At 40.7% G+C, this 6,343-nt stretch overlaps 1 protein-coding gene across 1 annotated transcript in view; it reads right to left on the bottom strand.

Moving 5' to 3' along the window:
• Positions 1-6,343, bottom strand: part of LOC119430598 (cartilage oligomeric matrix protein) — a gene marked incomplete at its 5' end in the record, with an annotated part of 568,315 nt that overhangs the window by 557,153 nt on the left and 4,819 nt on the right. The gene's annotated exons all lie outside the window — the stretch shown is intronic.

Consider the following 6,343-nt stretch of genomic DNA (forward strand, 5'->3'; position numbering starts at 1 on the left):
GCTGGGGATAAGATTATTTATGTTTCTGTAGTATAAATGGCTAAACTTCATACAGTACTGTTTGTATTTAAATGGAGGTCAGAAGCTACATTCAGGTGTTTGATTCAGTCTACCTACCTTCAGTATAATAGTTCAAATGTAAATCTAGTCAGTTTAAATCTGGCCCGTAAGATAACTGTGATTTTACCTTTAAAGCAGACTAAACAGAAGTGACATATGTGTTGTGACTTTTTTCTATACAATTCTTAAATTGTTTTTTAAATAAACTGGGCCAACATCAAGACTCTAAATGTTTTTCATAAAATGATCTGTTGTAATAAAATTCTTTATTTTATGACGAATACTTGTCACGTGAGAGTTTGTTTAAAAGTCAAACAATGGTGTCACTCTTTTTTTTTTTCCTCACCTTGAGTTGTTTTGTCTTCATTAGGACATCTGTAAAGCTACATTTGAGTCAAAATACTAAATTTTACTTTAATCGTCCAGCAGCTTCTTTTATTAAATTGGAATTTCCCTTCTCACATGAAAGCAGCTGTTTTTCCTGCTGAGTGTGACCTGCAGCATCACATCAATAATCTTTTCAGCAATTTCGACGGTCTCCTTTTTAAAATTTAGAAAAATATTTGGAGACCTATTATAGCCTAGTGAAGCTATTTTCTTGTGCTAAATGCTGTGTATGTATGTACAATATAGTACATTATACTATCCTTTGTCGTCCCTGGTCTTGGAGCAAAGAGGACCATTGGAAATATCTCTCATATGTTTGTGCATGTTATGAGCATGATAACTTGAAAAAAAATGCGAGGTACCAACGTCTGTTTTGGTGTATGGTTAAATCTAAATTTAAGAAAGGGTCCTTTTGAACATTTGGTTTTGCCACGTCAAAATTCAAGAAAGCTGCCTGTTGGAGAAAAATATTCTCTCTTAATTTTAGAATATTTTATCTACCACCTCGATCATGGACCCTTCTTCTTCATCTTATTGGTCTTCAATCAAATCAGAAGATGCTGATGCCTCTTTTGCCTCCCCCCTCTGTGTCTCTATAAGTCAGGTGAGGAAGCAGCTTGAGAGACTGAACTGGAATAAGGCTGTAGGTCCAGATGGTGTCAGTCCCAGACTCCTGAAGGTCTGTGCAGAGCATCTCTGTGGGGTTCTGCAGCACCTCTTCAACCTTAGCCTGACCCAGGAGAAAGTTCCAGTGTTGTGGAAAACATCCCAACTTGTTCCAGTGCCAAAGAAAACTCACCCATCAGTCCTCAATGTCTATAGACCTGTTGCCCTGTCATCACACATCATGAAGGTCCTAGAGAGACTCCTGTTGGCCCACCTGACTAGACAAGCAAGCACATACAGTATCAGGATCCACTGCAGTTTGCCTATCAGCATGGACTTGGAGTTGAAGATGCCATCATACACCTTCTTCAGAAAACTCACTGTCACATAGAAAAGGCAGACAGCACTGTGAGAGTCATGTTCTTTGATTTCTCCAGTGCATTTAACACAATCCAGCTTGATTTGCTTTGTCAGAAACTCCAATATCAGAGTATTGGAAATTCATAGTGTAATATGATCAATATTTCACTCTATGTGTAATGAATCTCTGTAAAATATATGAGATTCATGTTCTAAAATAGGGGAGTGGTAGCGCAGCATTTAGAGAAGGTGAGTGTGTGATCGGAGGATCGCCAGTCGACCCCCAGAATGACAATATCAAAATGTGGGTAGGGAAAGGTGAAGAACCCACACTTGCCTCCACCCTCATTTGCCCCACCCTGGGCACCAGAGCAAGTCCCTCAACCATTGCCATTTGTTCCCTTGGACAGAGCAGCTCTCTGCGCCACACAGCGGGTTGTGGTAGTTTGGTGGTCTTTTCATTGTGAGTTAGTTTGCTGTATCAACTCCTGAGGAAGGGAGAAGCTAGAAGAAGAAGAATGTTCTACCTTTTTTTTAGATGCACTTGCATCTCTGATTTAATAACTGTTTTTGTACAGACAGGTATTCTTCACTTTTATGCAGGTGTCAAGGTGGTGCAGTGTTTAGAGCTGTTGCATCTCAACATGAAGGTTACAGAATTGCCTCCCAGTCTGCAGTCTTTCTGGGAAGAGTTTATATTTTCTTCTCATGCATGCATGACTTTATTTCTGATACTCTGGTTTACTAACAAAAAATAAATAAAAAACAGGTTAATCGCTAACTCTAAAAATTGTTTGAAATGAGTGAAAGTGTGAATGGTTCTCTGTCTCGATTGTCTATGCGATGCATGGTGATGGACTTATGACCTGTCCAGGGTGTACCAGGGGCTTTCACACTGTGACTGCTGGATATAAGTGCTAGTTCCACACAAACCGAAAAGAAGAAACAGTTAAAGAAAATGGATGGATGGATGGATGAATGGATGGATGGATTGATGGATGGATAGATTACTCCTATTTATGTTCCACTGGACCTTGTAACTGTGGCCTGCCTCCAGACAAAACCTCTGAGAAGAGACAGAAGATGAAAAAGAAAGTTTAAATGAATGAGGCATCGGTGCAGCGCAGAGCTTATTGACTCTGAGCTTGCAAGTGTCAGCAACTTCCTGAATAAAACAAAGATCTTCACCTTTGTGTGTGTTTATAAAAGCACCAGGAAACACTTTATTTGAAAAACAAGAAAAGCGAATCACATGTGTTTCTGTATATGTTGATATGATTCTTCAGGGTAGAATGATGGTGTAATGCTGGACACGTTACTGTGAAGTGTCATCCCTGCAGTCCAGATATTGAACTGTTAACACTAAGTTGTTGTCCATATTATTTACCAAGAGAGCTCACCAGTGGTATTTTAGCAATTGTTTACATTCCACCCAATGCTGTTGCAGAGATTGCGTGTGATGTCATCAGCTCCGAGGTTGCTAAGCTATAGACACAACACCCTAGTGCGTTTGTTGCAATATCTGGGGATTTTAATCATGTCTCACTCTCTGCTACACTTCCAACAATCCAACAGTTTGTCAGCTGCTCTACCAGAGAAAACAAAATGCTGGACTTGTTTTATGCAAATGTCAAGCAGATGTTGTTAAGCAAGACCCCCTCTTGACAAATCAGATCACAATCTTGTGCTTCTTTGCTCAAAAAATAAACCCCTTGTTCAGAGGCAACCTGTAATAAAGAGAACAGTTAGAAAATGTTCAACGAAAGCTGAAGAAGCCCTGCGGGGTTGTTTTGAGGCTAGAGACTGAGATGCACTGTACCAGCCACATGGAGGGGACATCAATGCCATGACTGAGTGTATGACTGACTATATAAACTTCTGTATAAACAATGCCATCCCCTCCAGAACAGTGAGATGCTTCCCCAATAACAAACACTGGATCACCACTGACCTGAAGGAACTGCTAAACAAGAAAAAAGAGCCCTCAGGGAGGGAGACAGGGAATTATTGAGGAGTACACAGAAGCAACTAAAAGTCAAGATCAGAAACAGAAGGAGGTGTACAAGAAGTTGGAGAGTAAGCTCCAGCGGAACAATATCAGAGAGGTGTGGTCAGGGATGAAAAAAGATCACAGGCTTCAAGCAGAAGGATGATCAGAAGGATAGAAACATGGACAGAGCCAATGAACTGAACATGTTCTTCAATAGGTTCAGTTCAGGAACAAGCTCAGCATCCTCCTCTATTGCCCACAGCCAAACAGATATACCACCCTCCTTTGACCCAAGGCTGTCCTGTCACACCTCAAATATTTTATCTACCACCTTGGTCATGGACCTTTCTTATTCTACATGTTGGCCTTCAACCAAAACAGAAGATGCTGATACCTCCTTTGCCTCCCTCCGCTGCGTCTCTAGAAGTCAGGTGAGGAAACAGCTGGAGAGACTGAACCTGAAAAAGGCTGTAGGTCCAGATGGTGTCAGTCCCAGAGTCCTGAAGGTCTGTGCAGAGCAGCTTTGTGGAGTTCTGCAGCATCTCTTCAACCTTAGCCTGACCCAGGAGAAGGTTTCAATGTTATGGAAAACCTCATGCCTTGTTCCAGTACCAAAGAAAACTCACCCATCAGTCCTCAATGGCTATAGACCTGTTGCCCTGGCATCCCACATCATGAAGGTCCTAGAGAGACTTCTACTGACACACCTGACTGAACAAACAAACACATACCAGGACTCACTGCAGTTTGCCTATCAGCATGGACTTGGAGTTGAAGATGCCGTCATACACCTGCTTCAGCAAACTCACTGTCATCTAGAAAAGGCAGAAAGCACTGTGAGAGCCATGTTCTTTGATTTATCCAGTGCATTTAACACACTCCAGCCTGATTTGCTTTGTCAGAAACTCCAGAAGACTCAGGTGGAGACCTCAAAAATCACCTGGATTAAAGACTACCTGACAAACAAACCACAGTTTGTGAAACTGAAGGGTTGTGTGTCTAACCAGGCGGTCAGTAGCTCAGGAACACCACAGGGTACTCTACTCTCACTTCTTTTTCACTCTGTACACCTCAGAGTGCCAGTACAAAACAGACTCATGTCATCGGCAGAAATATTCAGATGACTCTGCAGTGGTCGGGTGTATCAGAGATGGACAAGAAGTTGAGTACAGGGAACTGGTGGACCGCTTTGTGGCATGGTGTGGAAACCATTTAATCTTGAATGTGAATGTTACGTCCACTGATTTCTAGGGGTTCTCTCACTAGAGGACAACCTTTCTCCTCCTTTGCTTGTTTACAGGCCTGCTGTCACACCATGTTGCACACCTGGAATCACTTCCTCCTCATCGGTAGACTACATTAAAGCTTCAGTGATCCAGCCCCACTCCCCCTTTCTCCTTGGGCATTTCCACTTGGTTCAAGATGGCTGCTACCATAAATGTACTTATGAAAACTCTAAATAAATGTGAACACGCCACACTAATCCTGTGAGGAAAGTCTGTGCTTTTCTAGTTTTTAAATTACTTAAAATTATTGTCTCCTCTCGTGATTGGGGCGAACAAAGTTAAATCTATGGTGGCCAAGGCTAACACTGGGCACTTCCTGGCTCTGCCAGTGTGCAGTGGTTATGATTAAAATAGCTCCCACCACTTGCCAGGATCTGTCACTCGGCACTGCCGCAAACAAGCAAAAGCATTAAATAAATAAATAAAACTCATTTAAGGTTTACTTGCATTGCCTGTCCAATTCCAGTAAAAAAAATAATAAAAACACTTATCTCATATAATTCATTATTCAAATCCTTTAGCAATGGGAATTAGTTGCTTTTAAAAATAATAAAAAATACAAATTTATTCCAAGTGTCTCAGATAGAGCCTAGCCATGATCATCATTGCAGCCTTTTGTACACTGTAAAGCAAAATTGCGAGTCTAAGGAGAATTTATGTCTCCATTTCCCATGACTTGTAGTGCCCGGCACACAGTTCTGTCTGGGTATTCTTTCTTTCAGCAGCAGCTGCCATCCCTGACATGCCACAATTTTTATTGCCTACTAAAGCATAATGTCCCACTCTTTTTTGATATTGAGTTTTTATTTATTTTGTTGTGTCGCCTGTAAGCTCCTGTGAATGATTGGCTGCCTCGGGCCTACTGCAACATGATCTCGAGGGGTATTAAATATATTGCAGGCATTTGTTTCCTACCTCTAAGTAGACAGGACGACACTGCAGACAAATACTTATCTTCCAAAGTAGAAGCGCCTCAACAACAAAACGAGTGTATCTTCTGCTCCATAATCCTTATTGCACCCTGCAGCCTGGTGGAGAAGAATGGATGGAAAACTGCTTTGATTATATACTTGGTTTATTTTGTATTTGCCCCATTTAAAAATTGTACGAGACCTCTGACTTTATTCAATCTAAAATAATTTACAATTCTACTTGTTTGTGTATTCTCTTTGTTTTAGAGCATTCTCCATGTTTAGATGTTTAATTTCACATCCATGGAAAGCAGTGAACAGGCACGTTCACGTTTCTTTGTTGAAAAATACAGAGACTTACAGCAGTGAACTATTAAACCTCGCTAACAACTTCAAGTCAAGTTCAAGTCATGTTTATTGTCATTCGCATCACATGTGGTACATGAGGTGGAACAAAATTATGTACACAAGGTCCCAGTTACACCCAACAATAGAAAAATATAAAGTGTAAAAAGAAACAGTATATAAGGATCTAAAATATAAAATAAGATATACGCCAAACGGTACACTAAAAGAGATGGTAAACACTAATAATGTAAAATAATATGGCATAACAACAACAGCCTGAACATGAGTCTGTGGTGAGCAGATGAATATGAATGAATACAGCAGAATGAGATCAGCAGCATGGATAATCAGTAGCACAGATAAGTCCCATTATCACCAATTAAAGTGGCATTACA

Source organism: Nematolebias whitei, chromosome 3, assembly GCF_014905685.2.
Source record: "Nematolebias whitei isolate Nwh7 chromosome 3, NemWhi1, whole genome shotgun sequence".
In the NCBI taxonomy this organism is placed as follows: Eukaryota; Metazoa; Chordata; class Actinopteri; order Cyprinodontiformes; family Rivulidae; genus Nematolebias; species Nematolebias whitei.